This window comes from Martes martes, assembly GCF_963455335.1.
Source record: "Martes martes genome assembly, chromosome: 4".
Taxonomy (NCBI): domain Eukaryota; kingdom Metazoa; phylum Chordata; class Mammalia; order Carnivora; family Mustelidae; genus Martes; species Martes martes.
In genome coordinates, this window is record NC_137891.1 from 13087368 (window position 1) to 13106879 (window position 19512).

Consider the following 19512-nt stretch of genomic DNA (forward strand, 5'->3'; position numbering starts at 1 on the left):
GTGTCTTTTCCAACCCAGAATCTAGTCCCAAGTCACATATGGCATTTACCTGATATGACCCTTAGTCTCCTTCAACCAGTAATCATTCCTTAGTCTTATTGTGTCTTTCATTTTTGAAGAGTACTGAGCAGTTATTTTGTAGAAATGTCCCTCAGTTTGGTTCTGTTGGCAATTTCCTCATTACTAATTTCAGCATATGGGCTTCTGGCAAGAATTCCCACTGAAGCAGTGGCTGACTCCAGGGCTGGGGGAGGGACGGACAAGATGAGACTGGAACATATTGCAGTGCCAAGAAGTAAGGCAATGCTCAAAAGACGATGTCCAAAGGACACAGAGCTCAACATGAAGGACACCCCAATGGCCAGATCTAGAAAAAACTGAGCAAAACAGTAATTGTTGTTACCAATAGTAACCACTATCATAAAAATGCATGAGTTCCTACCAAAATGACTAATTTTTTTGAGTAGAAAAGAAAGGAAAGCTCTTCTGTACATTAAAATCCCAAGTGATAAATACAGAAATAATGAGACAGACGACTGTGAAGCAAGCACCAACAGTTGAACAGTTTCAGGCAAATAATCAATGATGGGTGCTAAAATTAGTCAGGTAAAAGTAAAATGAGAAACCCACTATTTACATAGTTTTAAAGTATCTCCCAATAAGATACTTCTTAATAATAGAGAGAAAAAATAGTGACTTTACAGGGTAGACACCGGCCAGACACCAGGTTGACCTTCATTGAGTGATCAAGGTCAATATTCTCAGGGATGGGACAAATCAGCACCATGTACCTCCTGATCGGATGCACTGAGGAGGACACAACAGCTCACTCTTCTTGGTGGCTGCTGAGCAGGGCACCGTCTAGCAGTGAGGCTATCTTCCACGTTCTGCCATTTTATCAATGCTGTCACAGGAGAATCTTTTGCAACTTGTTCTACTGTTCCTCCAGGACCGACTCATCAGAAGTGCACCCACTCAACACTTTAAGAGGTGCTGCCAAAACTTCCTTCAACAAAGCTGGTCTGATTCATCACCACCCTGGCCCCCAGCACAGCTGGAGAGCACCCACTTTCTCTTGCCAACGTTCATCGCTACAACTTGCAGAACACCTGATGCAGGAGCTAAGGAAACCGGCTCTGGCACGCCAACGCGGGGGTAAGATGCCGGGAGCAGGAGCCAGCAGAACGGGGAGCACGGGTGCATCTGGCCACGGAGGGATTTCCAGAGGGTTCACAAGGGCAGGACTCCAGGCCACGCACATGTACAAGGGAGAGGGGCTCTCCCATAGCTGCAGGATGCCCCACTCATGTGCTACTTGGGAAGGACTCAAGAGCTTTAATCTGTACCAAACCCCACCGGGCCTCAGCTCCAGACTTTACAATAACAAGTCTCAAACAATACCGATGTAGTAACGAAGTTTCCCAATCAAACCTGCTCATGGTGACTCCCAACCTTTGTGTTGTGTTTTATAACCCGCTTTATGTCACTCTGTGGACATTTCATAACAGTGAGAAGAGCAACACTCCCTTTACAGGTAACAGAGAACAGACACTCAGTGAGAGGAAGTAACCCGGCCAGAGTCAAACAGTGCGTGGAAGAGAGAGACAGCTGGAATCTGGAAGCCTAAGTCACAGGTCATCTGGAGAGCAGTGGTTCTCCTGGCCTGGACTATTATGGGGCTGAGGGCCCACAGGCAGTCACTCATTTCCTCTCCACACCCACCTGACGAGGCCAGTGTCATGATGAGCTTCATTTTGCAAAAAGGAAAGACTGGGATTTCGCCAAAGTCCTTGCCAGCAGTAAGGGACGGGCTGAGGACTCCCACCAGTTTATGTGACCTGTGACGGTCCTGCCGGGCTCTTACCTATGACTAGGAAGACGTTGCTTCCTCCTGACTGTGCCCTGGGCAGAGGGCAAGGAGGGGAGAAGCAGAACTTGTTCCTGCTGCCTCCCGCCTCCTCTGAGATGAAGAAAGGGTGAGAAAGGGGAAGCACTGGCCATGGGGGACAAAGCCCTCCTCTCTCCAAATGACCAACCCAATAAATTCTCAGTCATGATCACCTACTATATATAAGCTGGCTGGACTCCACAGCCCTGCTTTACGAGCTGGTCTGGAGCAAGACAAATCCATGAATAAAAATCCAAATGATAGTTCAATACCCGACAATGACATTAGTGATGGTGAGACAAGACACACGGCTGGATAATAAATCATAAGGCTGAGAAAGACCGGGCCCGGGAGGCCTCAAGGAGGGTGGCACCCACAGTGAGCCCCCCACAGCCCCCCCGCCTCACTGGAGCAGGGGTGAAGGAGCCATCGCTGCAGGGCAGGGCAGGGGCAGGGGGCAGGTGGGCAGAAGGGAAGACGGCCTGCAGCTACTAAGCACCTACTTAGTGATGGCACTTACCCTTTCCTAACAGCCCCCTAGGCAGGCATTATCTCCATGTGGACATGAAGAATGACAAAGGCATCTGTTATTTGGAAAAGGAGGCTCAGAGAGGGTGGTTAACTTGCCCAAGGCACCCAAGCACTGATGATAAAACAAAATAAAATACAAAGTGATAAAAATGCTGGGATAAAAACCAGATATAGCTGGAAATCAAGTCGGGGCCTAACCAGGCTCCAGGTTTTTGGTGTAATTCACAAGACCCAAGGGCACTGGACTGTATAATAAAATCCAGAAGATGTGACATGCTGTGGACTGTCTCCCCAGAAATGCATATGTTGAAGTCCTAATCCCCAATGTGACCGTATTTGGAGACAGGGCCTTTATGGGGGTAACGAGGGATAAATGAGGCCATAAAGCCAGAGCCGGATCCAAGAGGACTAGTATACTTATATGAAGGGGCAGCATAGAGGCTGTGTGCTCGCTCTCTCTCTCTCTCTCTATGTAAGGAAGCAAGAAGGTGCCCATCTGCACGCCAGGAACCGACTCTTCACCAGAAAATGAATCAGCTGCACCTTGATCTTGGACTCCTCAGTGTCAGAACCACGAGAAAATAAACTCCCTGCTGTTTAAGCCACCCATTCTATAGTATTTTGTTATGGCCATCCAAGAAGACTGTGACTTGGCTGGTCCATATATCAGACCAGTGGCCTGATTTCTGTGTTCTTGGAGTATGTCCTCATAACTCGTGTTTGAGCACAGCCCCCAAATTCTGCTTAAGTATTCATCATTTGTACACATAAATGCCTGTATTATGATAAAACATACACAAATGAAGCCATTTTCTAGGAAGGGAATAAAATAAAAACAGGAGATGTAACCTTTTCTTCGTATGCCCTGTTTCGGGTTGAACTGTGTCTCTGGAAAGATATGTTACAGTCCTACCTCTCCAGTCCCTGTGAATGTGGGCTTACTTGATAATGGGGTCTTTGTAGAAGTAGTCAAGTGAAATGAAGCCACCCTGGATTAGGGTGGACCTAATCCTTACAAGAAAAGGGAAATCTGAATACAGCCATATCAGAAAGAAGCCCACGTGAGGCTAAGGCAGAGACAGGAGAGCTGCAGCCACAAGCCAACAAAGGCCAAGGACCACCAGATGCCACCAGGAGCTCAGAGAAGAGAAAGGACTTTTCCCTAGAATCTTCAGAGGGAACATGGTCCCGCCGACACCTTGATTTCAGGCTTCCGACTCCAAGAACTGAGAGAGAATAAATGTCTGTTGTTTTCAACCACCTAGCTGGTGGTCATTTGTCACAGCAGTGCCGGCAGACTGACACCACTGCCAATAAATCCAACAGCCCATCCTGGAATGCTCTGAATCGGCAAGGTAAGTGTGAAGCCCTGTGGGGAAAGTGGAATGCACGTACAAAGGCCAGTTTTTGCTATGGTTCACCACCAGCGTGATCATACTCAATGAGCATTACTGAGGAACATCGTGATTTATAATCGCATGCACCGCCCCTGAAGAAACACACAGGTTCGGCTGTGGATCAACAAAAGGACTGCCACCGTGCCCCATGAGGACGGTGAATTCAGACCAGGGTACCGCGACAAGGGGCAAATCACACGCGAGAGTCGTTTCGGCGTCAAGGAGACACTCCTCGGTGAGTGGCCATGGGGAGTATGAAGGGCCACAGGAAGCATGCCAGAGGCGGCCTTCAGTGGGGTCACGGCCCAGAGGAAACCCCCCGAGAAGCCCCGGCCCACGTCTTCTCCCCAGGCCAGCCTCACTTCCCCGTCAGCCCTGCCCTGGTCTATTTCCACGGGGCTGTTTGCACCCCGCACAGGCACACGCCCCTGCAGACACAGAGAAGCCCAGCACACCCTGGGGACCGGTGCTTACAGCGGAAAACCCGAAGCATCACCCACCCCGCTCAGCAGGCTGTGGAGACGGGCTGCCGGCGAGCCCCCCGGGAGTGCCCCTGGTCGTGGGTGGCAGCAGGAGGAGGTGAAGACGGCCACCAGTGAGTGTCAGCGGTAGGCCTTCCGGGCACGGAGGACGCAGGTGGGCGGTGGGGCGGCCCACTCTGAGCCTCGAAGTCACAAGTTTGGAAACGTGCTCCGAGCTCAGTTGAGCAAAGGGGACAGGAGTGGGAAATACAAAAATATACCTTATGCATTAATCAGGGTTCGACCAGGAAGAGGAAGACTATCTGTAGTTTCAAGAGGCAGAATTTCAGATTAAACAGCCATTTACTGAAAAGGCCAAAGGGGGAGCCTGAGGCATCGGGGAAGCAGTGGCTGCATAGAGCAGTACATTCCCTTGGGGGGTGGGATGCAAGAGTGCGATGATGAGAAGTCCGGCGGGCTCTGGCGGGGTCTCGGCTGTGGGTGTCATCTCTGAGAACAGCCAGTGAAGCTGCTTCCCAAAGTGTGGAACCAAAAGGAACCCGTGCCCACCGGACACCACTGTTGCTCTCAGGACCAAGTGCTGCCGCCGTCACCACGTCAGGAACAGCGGCAAATAGCAGGGGCTTAAGGTCCCCCTGGAGCCATCAGATCTGGCCATGATGGGCCATGGGCTGGCCGCTGCTCCCTTGACAGTGGGCATGCACAGGAGCAAGAGTCAAAAGTTTTACAAATAAGCAGTCAGGCACAGACCCCGGGCAACCCGGCAGGACAATGACCTGAGCAGGGCAGCTGGGCAGCCAGGCCCTGTGTGCTGTCCAGTTCCCCAGCAAGCCCTGCCACCTGCCCAGCAGGCCCACAGCACTGACTCCCATCGCCTGCCTGGCCCTGGAGGCACATGAGTTTGAGACAGCTGGCAGGAAAGGGAAGCAGGGAGGGCAGCCCACACTGTATGTGAACGCCCTCAGTCCCCTGCAGTGTGTGGCAAATTCTAAGAAAGCCGGGCATGTGTCTTGTCCGCTGCTTTATTTTCCCGACAACCTCAGGAACCAAATGGGCGAACCCTCTCCTGGTTTGGGGGGGCTGTGTGAGTCCCTGATGAGGTGACACAGCACTTTACTCATGGGTTTGGTCTACTTAAGAGAAGCAGACAAATATTCAGTTTAAAAGGGGGGGTGGTGGGCACACTCTGATGTGGTAAGGCCAATGGGCTCCGGAGTGTGGGCAGAGAGGGCATGAAGCAGGGCTGACATGGGGAAGGCTTCCTGCAGGAGGACAGGAAGGCCAAGGGGCCACGAAGGGCACACGGGCCCAGGGAGAAATGAGCAAAGGTCGATGTGCACGTGATGGCACCCTGGTCTGCACGCACTCTGGGCAGGACACGTCTCTGAATCTCTGTTGCATGTGTCCAGATCATTGTCGCTTCTGTGCATGAGACCACACTGCCCACAGGGAAAAGTCCAGTGTTCTCAGCCCACGGCTCTCTGCCCATGTGGACTTTTGGACCTCACCATTCATCACCACCTCCTGCCAATCAATGTGGCTAGAAAAAACAAGTCTGTTCAATAGTATATGATGCAGTAATGGACTACAGCTGGGGCATCAGTGGAATTCATGGTTAGCTTAAATAGATTCGGACCGATACCTATGCAAATATTTATATGTGTGTGGGTATACGCAGGTTAGTATACATGTGCTGCTGGACGCGGGTTAGTATATGTGTGGGGTTGGATGTGGGTTAATATATGTGTGTGGGTAGGTATACACGGGTTAGTATACACATGTGGCTGTGTATGGGTTAGTATGCACGTGTGGGTATACGCAGGTTAGTATACACACGTGGCTGCATGTGGGTTAGTATATGAGGGTGGTTGTATGTGGGTTAGTATATGCATGTAGTTGGATGTGGGTTAGTATATGTGTGTGGTCGGATGTGAGTTAGTATACACATGTGGTTGGATGTGGGTTAGTATATACACATGTATTTCATCACTGTCATTGGGAAGGCCTAGGAACAGTGACATCCCAGTAGCTGTGAGCACATCTCATACCCACATCTTGGTTTCTAATACCACTTGCTGATACAACAAACTGGGCTCCTTGAGAAAATGGCTGATTCTAGGTCTGGGACAGGAAATATATAAGTAGTGCCAGAAAGTAAGGAAACACTCAAAAACCAGCAAACAAGAAAGCAAGCAAACAAAAACTCCTATAATAATGGAAGGTATGTCGAAATAATGGTATGTCAAAGGACAGAGGAGCCCACAGAAAGAGCTCCCAATGGCCAAAGCTAGAAAAACATGTGCAAATAAAGAAAGTCATACTGGATTTTAATCCAAAGTATATAATCAATATCCTTGACTCCATATTGAGATACAGATATAGAAACAGATACAGATACCTATACACGTATATATGGATGGCGTGGAGGAGAAATCGCCCATGGAGAAGAATTCCACATAGTGTGTAACTCCTCCACCACCAAGGGGGCACAGTCTCCCACTCCCTAAGTGTGGGTTGTACACAGAGACATCTGACTAAGCACAGAGGAGAAAGTGGGGCAGAGAGAGTAGAGTACAATGGAGAAATCTGATGAATGGCACCATAGCCAGGTGGTCAAGGTTAACATTAACAGTGATTACTCAGGTGACAGTATATTGCTTGATATGGTGTGGTGAAATAGCCCTTTGCCCCTGGGGTCTTCCTTCCCAAAGCCATCATCCCAGTCTACTGCTGGGTAAAACATCAGACAAATCCTAACTGAGGGATAATCTACAAGGCACCTGACCTACTGGCCATCAGCAACAAAGGAAGTCTGAGAAACTGTCAGAGCCAAGAGGAACCTAAAGAAACATAGTGACTAGATGTAGTAGAGGGGATGGGATCCTTGGGCAATAAAAGGAGTATCAGGGGAAAAGTAGAGAAATCTAAAAAATCATAATAATAAGTATAAACTGCAGTTAATAATAGCAAATCAATATCAGTCATTCATTATAACGAATGTGCCACACTAACATAAGATGTTCATAGTAGGGAAAACGGTGTGAGATATGTGGGACCCTTCAGAAGGACTGTCACAATTTCCTGGTAAAACAGAAATCTGTTCTAAAGTAAAGTTCGTTTAAAAATATGTGTGTAGGATATGCACGGGATAGTGGAAGCATAGGGGGTCCAGGTAAAAATCATGACTCCCGGAAAATATGCTTCGATGTCTGCTCCTCTGATGACTGTCTGATGCTCCCTTCCATCATCACTAGGTACAGTCAGGTTCGAAAACCCAAAGCAAATGGCCATCATCTCAACCACTGGCGGAACATCTCAGGTGTCTTAGAAGAGTCAGACTACAATGTCATTTGGTGCGCAGAGCAGCTCACTGGACAGGGAGGAAACTGAGGCTCAGAAGCACCAAGACCCTTCCTCCTAGCACAGGGCTGGCGGGTGGCAAAGCAGAGACCGGGGTTCAGGTCCCCTTCCTGGGTCCCTTCTGCTCCACCTCTCCAGCTGAGGCCAGTCCCGGGCACAATTCCCTCCCATCCCAGCAAGGGCAGGGGCTGACACTCAGGAAAGAGGCAAGCTCAGAGAGGATGGCATTTAAATTGGTTTTTCTTTTTTTTTTTTCCTCTTACTTTTATTTTTATGAAACTTTTTATCCAACCTTTTTAAAGGTCCCTCCCCCATCTGATTTCCCACAGGCACAAAGCCAGGGTGCCTCTGGTCCACAGCAGCACAAAAATGGCCATGAGACCTTGAGGCCAAACACTGTACGATGCTGAAAGGGGTCAATTCCCTCATTTTAAAAAAAGTTTTGTTTTTGCAGGGATATTAAAACAACACGAACAACAACAACAACCTCACAGGCCAGCTTGCATCCATCCCACTGATGGGTGTTTTCTTCCCAAAGGCACCCACCACAACTCGCTCTGCCAGAGTGACAAAACGGGAGAGAAAATGGCTTGGAGCAGAAGAATGTGAATTCCAGCAAGCTGGTCATTCCTCAGAGTGACAATGGGGACCCAGAAGGCAGCAGTGCGGGGCTTCTGGAGCAACCAGAGGAACCAGGCCACGAGACTGCTGTGTGCCACGTGGGGCTGTCATTTTGCTCATTACGAACCTCGGAGCCAGCCACCCAGACAAACGTGGATCCCAGAGGAGCGGGAAAGGAAGGGTTTCTAACTGGAGAGAATGTGGTGCCCAAGCTGGGAAGCGACCTGGAAGGAATCAGGGGCATCTGGGGTGAGAGGTACCAAGAGACACACTAAGATGGGCTGACCCAGTGCAGCTCCTTGTGACATGGGGAGCGCATCCTTCCTGCCCTTCTGGCCTTATTTAAGCTTATTCCCTTTACTCAAATATAGCCAGACTGGGAGAGACGGTTTCAGGCTGTGAATCTGGGTGAGGTGGGGGCACACGAACATTTAGTCCATTACCGGCACCATCTCTCTGAGTCTCCAGGTCATTCATCCCAGTCTGCTCAGCCCACCATCACAAGATGCCACCCATGGGGTGGCTTAAATGACAGACATTCATCTCTCACAGTCCTGGAGGATGGACGTCCACAACCTAGGTGCTGGCAGATTTCAGTCGTCTGGTTTCACCCTCTCACGGCAGAGAGCAGAGAGAAGTGACTCTCTCCTGTCCCTTTTCTGAAAACATTAATCCCGGGGCCGAGGGCTCCACCCTCATGACCTCATCACCTCCCAGAGGCCCTGCCTCCTAAGACCATGGTGTTCTGGGTAGGGTTTCAACACATGAATTTTGGGAAGGCGCAAACATGTAGTCCACGACATCAGGGATCCACAAAGCCAGTCTCCATTTCCAGATTGCCGTCGGAGCAGGAATGGTGGCTCTTCCCTCCTTTCCTGAGGATGCCCACCGAGTGGGATGCTGTAGGCTCTCGGTCCAGACTCGTGCACGGAGAGGCAGGAGAAAGGATGAGGGAGGCCTTCATAAATGGGGAGTCCTAAAGCAGAGGACCGTGCTTAGGTTGCTTCCCAAAGCACACTGGGGAGCCCTTGAAAGAGGAGGACTCTCTGCCTTGCTTCCAACTTTCTAGCCCAAACTCAGCCAGTCCAAGAAAAAAATCTCCCAAGCACGTCCTGTGTGCCTGTCATGAGGCCAAAAGCCGGGACTAGAGAGAGCACGAGACACAGACAGAGCCTTCTCTCAAAATATTGACAGTGCAGGGGAAGAAGTCGGTATTCCAGAAAGTCGGAGGCTGCTTCTGGAGACAATGAAGCCCACTGGAGACATAACAAGAGCCAAAGTGACAACGTCTGGCCTTTAGTCTAATAATAATTATAATAATGATCACACATAATGATAACTGCAGTGGTTGTCCATCTGTGTGGCCAGCTGCTGGCCCAGTGCACCCGAAAGAGTCCCGGAAACACTTTTGTTTTCTGGGGATGGTGAGGGCACTGTGCCCGCCTCTACCTGAGCCCACGGGGGCACAGCTGAGGAGGCTCGGTGTCTGCTGGCGCGGCAGGCAGGGGCAGAAACAACAAAATTGGGCGCGTTCTCCTTCAGGCTTATGAATCCCTCTTCTGCATGTGCCCTCACACTCTGACATTAATTGAACTCTGTCTTCACTACTAAAAATAAACTTCAGGTCAAATGCAATGAGCCAAAAACCTCAGCATGAAACCACAAGAACTAGAGTAAATAGTCAAATGGGCTAATGGCAGAGGTGTTTGGGTGAAAATATGTTTTCTGTTTCAAGCCCAGAGTCCCGAGTGGGCCGGGAGCTCTTTCAGTGCTGCAGACTGGCAAACACAGGAGGCGACCACACAGCAGTGGCCACGGACCAGGGCTGGCTCCTGTCCACGCACAGGCCGGCAAGCAGGAGCTCGCGGACGCCCTCTCCCCCAAAGGTCAGGGCCGGGGGCAGCCTGAGAAGATCACACGGGAGCCGAGAGACACTCCCAGGGGAACAGTGCCAGGAGAAGAGTCCAAAACAGCAAGGTGAGGGTCAAAGGGAAGAAGGCAAGCCCGTCTGTATGTCCAAGCAGGGGTGGGGATGGGAGAATCACCCGTCAGAAGCTAGACAGGTAAGGAGGTGGAGAAGCCAGCAACAAGGCTCCCTTTGGCTGAGCATTCTTTCAGGCCAGCTTTGGGCTCCTTAAGACCAGCCTGAGGGGGGACTGGTCCATTTTACCACTGAGAAACAAGAAGCCTCGAGAGGGTGAAGGACCTGCCCAGGGTCCCCGGGGGCCTAGGAGGGGGAGGTGGGACAGAATGCAGGCGTACTGGTACCTCTGTTCCAGGACCCGGGCTCACAGACGGCAGGGGTGCGGGCAGACAGGCCCCCGGGGGAACGACGGTGTCCTCGGGCGGCCAGAACCACACGCACCAGCACAGCGTACATGCCTTTCTCGGAGGCCCCAGCACAGACCAGCCCTGCCCGGGTGTTCACCACGCTGCTCCTCGGAAGCTCAGCACCCAGCCCTGCTCCCTCTGCCAACTCCCAGCAGCTGAATTCTGGGGACGCTCCTTTCCCGTCACCCCCAGACAGATCGGTCAGGCCGCTCTTCCATTCACAGAATGAAGGCAACACCGTTCACGTTCACCGCCGCGGCAGCAAGAGATGGTCCTCCCAGCTCGCAGCTCGTCCCGCCGATGACTAGACTCCCATCGGCCCTTGTCTGCACTCCCAGTGGGAGCAGCTTGTTCCAGCCCTAATGCCAGGTGCTCCGGGGGAAAGGGTGATCCCACAAGAGGCTGAGGCACTTTCACCATACTCCTGCTTCTGAAGTCGGCTACCTGGATCCGGAGTGTGGGCTTCGGAAGCAAACGGCAAGGGACTGGCTGAGTGCCGGAGAGCAGACCAGGTGGCCTGGCAGTGCCACTCAGTGTAGATGAGCTCTGACCCCAAAGTGGGCCATCAGCTCCTGACACGGCAGTGGGGACACAGGTGCACAAGGATGCTGGTGCACAGGCACCCCAACTGCAAATCGGCTCGGCTCCTACTAGGTCTCACTCATATGCCACCTCCCCCCTCTCCAGAAAGCCCCCATGGCCTGCCCTGCCCTGCCTGTGGAGAGTCTAGGGAACCCCAGGTGCGTGTCAATCTCCCCCACCTTGAGTGGAGGGCGGGGCCTCACGCTCACACCATGTGGGTCACTGGACCACGGGGGGCACAGGAGAGGAGAGATACAAATGCACTCAGACACATTTAACACACAAGAGAAAAGACACAGGCGCATGAACACCGTCCTCTGCTACCCTCTCCCTCTGACGGCCACACCTGTCTTCTCACGGGTCCCCACCTGAACCGTGGTTCCATGTTCCGTTGTGATTCATTCTTTTCAACACCTTATTTTTTAAAGAAAAAAAATTGCAACTGACCTCATTCTTTGCTCTAAGTCTTTAAGAACTTTCTTCTTTTGGTGTTCTCTCTCTTACTTTCTCCTTCCTCCTTTTTAGTTGTTCATTCCTTTGTTCTTACAACATCCACAGTAGTATCAGGTGGGTGTTGGGGCGGGGCGGGTGTGAGGATGTGGAAGACAGGCCTTTGCTCGAAACAAGGTCATGAGCCACTGGGGGCGTGGGTGGGGGAGAGACACGACAGGGTCCGAGGGAGGCATGCCCTAGATCGCGGGAGGAAGTCAGGCACTCTGCTCAGGAAAGGGGAACCTGGTGGGAGCGGAGACACAGAGAGAAGAGCGGACCGAGGACTTGGAAAGAGCCCGCTGTGCGAAAGGAACTGTACATGGTGTAGTTAATGAGTTTAAACAACAATAACAACAACAACCCCGGGGTGCCTGGGTGGTGCAGTTGGTTAAGCTTCGGACTGTTGGTTTCACTTCAGGTCGTGGTCTCAGGGTCCTGAGACTGAGCCACACACACTGGGCTTTGCACTCAGCATTGGAATCTGCTTGAGATTCCCTCTCTCCCTCTCCCTCCGCTCCTCCCACTATTGCTCTCCCTCTCTGTCTCAAATATATAAATAAATCTTAAAAAAAACAAAAAGAAAAACAAAAAACCCCTCCTGTTTTGGAGCATTTCCTTCTCCATGTCAGGCAGCCTGATGAACTATCTCCACCATCTTATTCAATACCCGCGACATCCTCTTGAGGCCAGAGCTGACGCGATCTCTATCTTGCAGACGAGGGAACTGAGGCTTGGAGCAGCTGAGTGACCCGCCCACGGTGAGGCAGGTGGCAAAGCCAGGAAAACCCAGGTCTGCCCAAAACCCTGGGTTTTCACCTCTTCCTTTACCCCAGACAGCCTCGGACTTGGTGTGACTGAGCGTGCAATGCAAGGGGGTGAGAGGGAGACAGGGATTCTGTCTCCCCTCAAATACCCAAAAGGTGTTTTGCCCACAATGTACCAACTCATCTCTCCCAGTGATGCAGTCTCTATACGTCTCAGCAGGACAGGGGAGTATCTGCCTGCCTCGGCCAGAAGGAAAGGTGCGGGGTATCCACCTAGGAGGGGGTGGGCTCCATCCCCGGCTAGACACAGAGGGAGAGCTCCCAAAGCATGACACTGAGGCCACCGAATGCCGAGAACCAGGTCCCAGGTGTCAGGGTGAGGTTACGGGAAGCCGGCTTCTCAAATCAGCACAGGAAACCAGGCCAAGAAGTCAAGAACCACAACCCAACTTGTGTTGCAGGAGATCACTGATTCCAAAGGCTAGTTTTTGTTCAAGAGGAGAAATCGCTTACCTTTATTCTCCAAATCCCCAAATGGCCCGGCTTTTTCGTTCAGGGAAGGACATTCCCTCTAGAGTACCAAACAGGTATGATTGCTTTTCAGACTGACAGCACCAAAATCCAAGGTATGATGGGATTCTGTAAACCGGCAAGAAAAGGACAGAGAAGTATTAGAATCAAGGCTGACACAGAACAGATTTGATGAGAGGTTCCAGTCATTTGAAAAATACAAAATGCATACTGACTAGATGTTGAAGGAGGAGCTTCAGAAGAGCAGACATTTACTGAGCAACTACTATGGGCCAAGCCCTGTGTTAAGTCATTTAATCCTGGGAGACCAGTTTTGATGGCTCCATGTTTCCAAAGTCACGTAAGAGGCCAGGCCAGAAGGCAGGCCTGCCTTCTGAAGGCACGTCTTCCTGCCTCCCATAACCCTGCCCATCGATCTCGTTTTCTGTCCCCACTAAAGCTATTCCACACACCTAAGTCCAGAAACCCCAGGTAGAGGGAACAGAAAAACACCCGGTAACTTCCCTCTGAGAATGTCCTGTCCCTGGATGTCCAGCCCATTCCACAGATGGTGGGAACACTATGAGCCATGGAGGTGGTATCACACTCACTAGGTTGTAAGATTTATCTGAGCTGGACCCTGTCATCTGGTAACCTGTGACCAGTGGACACCATGGATTACTCAGGGAACAAAAAGTGTCACTTTACCAGGAGTTCTTATTCTAACTGATCGTCAAGATGGCTACATGAGGTGGCCAAATGGGGGGTGAGGGAGAATGGGACAAGGGGACCACTGCTGGTCTTACTAGCTCTGGAAGGACCTCCCAAGACACCTGGAGCAGAGCCGAATACTCGGCTGGGTGGGTGCAGACACAGACTCCTCTCCTTTGAGGGGCAGTTGGCACGACTGAAAGCCACACTTCAGGGGCCCCGGGGTGCTTCAATTGATTAAGCATCTGCCTTCAGCTCAGGTCATGATCCCAGGGTCCTGGGATCGAGCCCTGAAAGGGGTTCCCTGCTCGGCGGGGAGTCTGCTTCTCCCTCTCCCTCCACCCCCCCCCCACAACTCTGCATGTGTGCATGTGTTCTCTCTCAAATAGATGAATATAATCTGAAAAAAAAAAAAAAAAGCCACAAGATTACACTGACAGGGCGCTTGGGTGGCTCAGTGGGTTAAAGCTTCTGCCTTCAGCTCAGGTCATGATGTCAGGGTCCTGGGATGGAGCCCCGCATCGGGCTCTCTGTTCAGCAGGGAGCCTGCTTCTCCGTCTCTCTCTGCCTGCCTCTCTGCCTACTTGTGATCTCTGTCTGTCAAATAAATAAATAAAATCTTTAAAGACAAAAAAAGATTCCGCTGACAGTGGGGTGATTCTACCCCGCCCAGACCTTCCTCCCGCACCCCTCAATTTCCCCAGCATCTCAGCCATCAGATCATCAAGAAGATGTAGCTCGGTAAACACGGACTCAGCATCAGTAAGACTGACAGGTTCTGAAGGGGAATTTGCCCCCAAATGTAGGAACAGCTAGAGGAAGACTGTCATCCCCAGCTGAGAGCAGAGACTAGGTGGCCGGTCTTCCCCACCATCGATTCCTTCACCCTCGTCCAGGGGAATGTGGTCACAATTAGCTTCTCTGAGCCCCCATGTTCTCATGCGCCTCCCTTGGACGTGTCGGTGTCACGGACGGACCCACAGCAGCTCTGCAGGCCGGGGAGTGCCTGCCTCCCCCTACCCCATGCCCTGTCCCTGTTCTCAGCAGAAGAGGCTCACTTGGGAAGTCCCTTGCCCGGCGGAGCGCTCAGAAGGCTGCCGTCCTCGGCACATCCACGCTCCAGCTGTGGGCGGCCTCCCACACTTCTCAGGCACTTTCTTTTTTTTTTTGCCTTACTGTCAAAAACGCATTCGCCTTATTGCCTGGAAAAGGCAGCAGCCCGGCTCCTGGTTATTAGACTGCCTGGATAGGCATTCCAGGTCTATAAGAGTCTTTTTATGGAGCCTGAGCAAGTTACCCTCCAAACCTCAGTTTCTCATCCTAAGGGTTTTTTCTTAGTCTTGAGGATCTTTGCAGAGCTCAGCACTGAGCCTGCCACGTTGTGAAAACTCAGAATAATCAGCTATTAGAAACACCACTTAAGCAAACGCTCAGGACTTAACTTCTTGGTCTCTTCCCAATGAGGGGGAAAAGGCCTCCCCCTCCTCCTACCTCAGTACGATGACTTATCCAGCGCAGGGGTCGGCCCTCGGGGTGGAGGGAACAAACAAAGCCCATCAGAACCCATGCAGCGGACTACAACACTCACCCGTCTCCCAGCTGTGCCACCAGCTTTAGACAAGACAGAGCATGTGAGAGGGGCTCTACAAACAGTCAGGTACTAGAGCACCTTACTGAATCAAATCAACACCACCACCGACAAGCACCATCTTCACAGAACACTTTGCTGAGGAATGTCCTCACAGGACCACACTGAGCACCTACAGTGACCCGAGGAGGTCAGGTCCCTGTGTAAACTTCATCCCCATTTTACAGATGTGGGGACGGAAGGTCAGCACGGCTAAGGAGGAACTTACAGCTGCATCTCTGGTCTGCGAGCTCACTCCCTCTTCCTTGAAAGGGGGGCAGCAATAACACACAACATCAGCTCTTGCAGAAAAAGAACCTCTTTCCAAGGCAGCCAAATTGATTAATGTTTTTAATTAATGTTTTAAGCCACACACACACACGGAGCAATGTTCCATGGAAAACGAGGAGCTAAAACTTCCAAGTTTCTCCCGGGAGCCCGTCCAGCCAGGTGCTCGCTGCCAGAGGGATGGGGGGAGGAGTCCTGAGCCAGCCAGGGAGGTCAGAGTGGGAAGGTCACAGCCCTGCCTCGATACACTAGGTCTGGCAGGCATTCGGGTCACTTCCCACCCACAGAGAGAGCCAGGGATGGAGACTGGTCTAGTACAGGAATTCATCAATTTCAGCAGAGGAGGGAGCTGGGGTGCAGAGGGAGGCCCGATGTGTAGCAGGTGCCTGGGTCCTGGGCCTAAAGGGGGAGGTGGCTGCTACTTCCAGAACCTCCCGCCTGATGCTCGGTCCCAAAGACAGGACATCCACCTGCTCTGCAGTGCATGGAGTTATGCTGCATGTGAACTGGGGGCCGCAGGCATTCTCAGGATGCTGACAAGATTTCCCTGATGTGGCCTGGGATCACTGGTGGGGCCCAATGCTGTGTTCAGATGAGTAAGGGATTGGAGTGCCTGTGACAGGCAGACCCAGGACCCCATGGTGCCCCGGAGGTGAAAAGCAGACTGAGGTCCAGAGAGGAGCCCTCTTCTGTTGTGCTTAGGGACCCCCTTGCTCTGCCAGTGGTATTCCAAGTGAGTCCTGTCCCCAGGTGTCCTCTACACAATCTGAAGGCGGGGACGCATCAGCTTCCTGTCTCCAACAGGAAGGTGAGGGGCACAGAGTGTGGCATACAGCACACAATTAATCAGCAGCTCTGCTGGGGACATGGTGGCCACATTGTCAGGGCAGCTGGCCTTGAATGCCACCTGGATGCTGCATGGGCAGTGGGGCCAAGTGGGCACACTGACGGCAGCCAGGACCAGCTACCTTCTTGGTGCAGGCCCTGGGCCGCTTGGCAAGAGAGAGATCTGGCTGTGAAACGAGTGACTACATGGGAATTCCTGACTTTGAAATCATCAAAATGCCATCTGTTCACTGCAAATAGACCACGGAGGTGGACTATGGCACCTGTAGCAGCAGAGGACAGGATAGCTGTCCCCCAAGAAGCCCCTGAGAGCAGGCCCCAGGCTTGGGATATGTTTGCTCCCTCTGGAGAAGGCCTGGGGGAAGGACGTAAACTCAGGTACATCTGTGCCTCTCCTACAAGGTCAGCAAAGCTGGTGGAAGCCTCCGGCCTGGCCCAGCAGCGATCCCAAGGGACATCACGGAAGGATGGTCAGTACTGCCCCCAACGCTATGAGATCCAGCAGGCTGAATGCAGAGGCAACGAGTGTGCTCAGGACACAGGTTGCTCAGGTCAGTCCCTACCCGCTAACTGCTGTGCACCTTGGGCAGGCTACTCACCCTCTCTGATCATGCGTAAATCAGGGCTCCTAAGAGCAGTTACCTTTCTGGACGGGGCAAGGATGCATGCAGGGTATGCAGAGCGCCAAGTACAATGTCTGGTGCAGTAAATGCTTAAGTCACCCTGGGTTATTCTCAGGGTCAATGTGCTGTCTCCACTTGTGCTGCTGGGCAGGCAGATCAGACAGCCTTGGATTCGAGTCCCAGCCCTGCCACTTCCTAGGAACATGGCCATGGACCATTCACTTGACCTCCCTATACCTTAGTTCGCTCATTACCAACAAGTCATGCGGAACAACCAAGGGTTACAGGACACGAAGTAAAGCAAGCGGTATGGCGTGAACCTTCAGGAATGAGGGCCTCACCCCAAACTGAACAACACTCTACGTAGCAAAACTGGCCTAGACTCTTCAAAACATCAAGGTCAAGAACAGCCAAGGAAATGTTCCAAGATAAAGGGAGGCTAAGGAGACATGGCCACTAAACCCAGCGGTGACCTGGAATTGGGAGAAGAGAGTCCCAAGGACATTACTGGGACAGCCGATGAAATTGTGTGTGGCCTGTGGAGGAGAGAACACAATTGTAGCCACGCTGAATTTCCCGAGTTTGATCGTTACAGGGGGTTTCTGTAAGAGAATGTCCTTGTTCTTAGGAAACACACACTGAATACTTTGGGATAAAAGGGCATGTCTACAACTTACTCACAGATGATTCCCAAAAAATGTGTGTGTGTGTGTGTGTGTGTGTTTCAGTCGGGGTGGGATCGAACCAGCCACTGGCGATTCTGAGTGTATGCTGGTTCTCTGCATCACCCCTGCAATGTTTTCTGCCAGTATGGAATCATGTCCAAATGAGAGATGACCGAGGGCCCAGATGCAGGACAGGAGAAACAGACCTGAGGCCTGGCCTCAGCCATCCATGTGGGCCAAAGCACGGGCCTTTCCTACAAAAACCATGTCACCTGCCATACAAATGTTGTGATGGATTGTGCAGAAAACTACAAAGGATAAAGCTGAAAAGCTGAAATTCAATTTGCACCACCACCCCCTCCTGCCAAGAGAAAGAAAGACAAATGGATGCCTCCTCTATGACTAGGCCCCAGGGCCCGGCTTGGCCAGCGCATCGGAGCCATCAAACAGTGCGAGGGGGGTGGGGGGCCTACAAGTGCAGCAGTGCCCCCAGAGGGGGGCGGGGCAGCTGGGGCTGGTGTTCACTAGGGGCCAGGCGGCCTTGTAAGAGCTTTCTGCACCCTGAGCTTCCCCAGACCCCTCGAGGCAAATGCTGTCATTATTCCCATCTCGTGCTGCAGGAAAATGAGATTGGAATGAGGCTCTGGAGTGTTGGGATCGCTGGGATTTAAGCCCAGGCTGCCTCCACAGGATTTCCATGGGCAGCAGGGAGACAGGCCCCACTGGCCAAAGCAGCAGCCAGCACCCAGACCAGCCCTTCCCCTGCAGCCGAGGCCTCCTGCCTGGCAACACAGGGTCTCAATACAGTGGGAAGCTGCAGGGGGCTGAGACCCTAGCCCCAACTGGACACCGAGGTGCTGCGCACTGGCTTGCAGACACACTCACGGGCATACATCTCTTATAAGGAGTCCAACCATGCACGCACGATCTCTGGGAGAAACCCAGCAGACTGGGCCCATCAGTGTCATCAGGGAGGAGACACAGGGGTCTGGGGACATGAGTGGGGATGGGTCTTCATTGAAAACCTCTTAGGGGCGCCTGGGTGGCTCAGTGGGTTAAGCCTCTGCCTTCGGCTCAGGTCATGATCTCAGGGTCCTGGGATCGAGCCCCCCATCGGGCTCTCTGCTCAGCGGGGAGCCTGCTTCCCCCTCTCTCTCTGCCTGCCTCTCTGCCTACTTGTAATCTCTGTCAAATAAATAAAATCTTTAAAAAAAAAAAAAGAAAACCTCTTTATTCCTTCTCAGTTTTATCTTGTGAATGACTTACTTATTCAAGAAGGTTTTGGTTTGGTTTGGTTTTATAATACAAAAGAGGAAAAGAAATGGACCCGGTTACTGTGTGAGCTTGTTCTGAGGATGAAGCAGGAGCCATTCCCTACTGCACACCAGAGAGTCCTGGGGGGACGGCTGTCACACACCACACCACCTCCTGCTTTCAGAGGCCAGGGACAGTCGTGCTTCAAGCCCCAGGAGAAGCAGCGACATCATACTTGATGGGAGTAGATCTGTGGGCCAAAGAGACCAGCCCGGAGGGCCTGGCACCCAGCGGTGCTGTTAAGGTGACATGGGAAAGCCACCTAACATAATGTGATCTCACTGGCAGCTTCCCCTGAACCATCGAAGGCTTCCACCTCAGACTCTCCTCTGTGGACGCACGCTTACATTCAACTTTCCCTCACAAACACCCTCCCACCTTTCCTCCCACCCCAGAGGTGTCAACTTATTAAATCAACGCCAAAGGTAAATAGTTTTCTTTTCTCCAACCCCAAAACCTCCTTTCCTGCCGGTGCGCTTG

The 19512-nt window shown here is 52.0% G+C and overlaps 1 long non-coding RNA gene across 4 annotated transcripts in view; it reads right to left on the reverse strand.

Annotated features, from left to right (window-relative positions):
- Positions 1-19512, reverse strand: part of LOC308341058 — a 216668-nt gene that overhangs the window by 58714 nt on the left and 138442 nt on the right. For all 4 annotated transcript variants that reach the window (XR_013966672.1, XR_013966673.1, XR_013966674.1 and 1 more), the window contains one exon: positions 12962-13087. This is a non-coding gene — a long non-coding RNA (uncharacterized lncRNA). The remainder of the gene's footprint in view (positions 1-12961; positions 13088-19512) is intronic.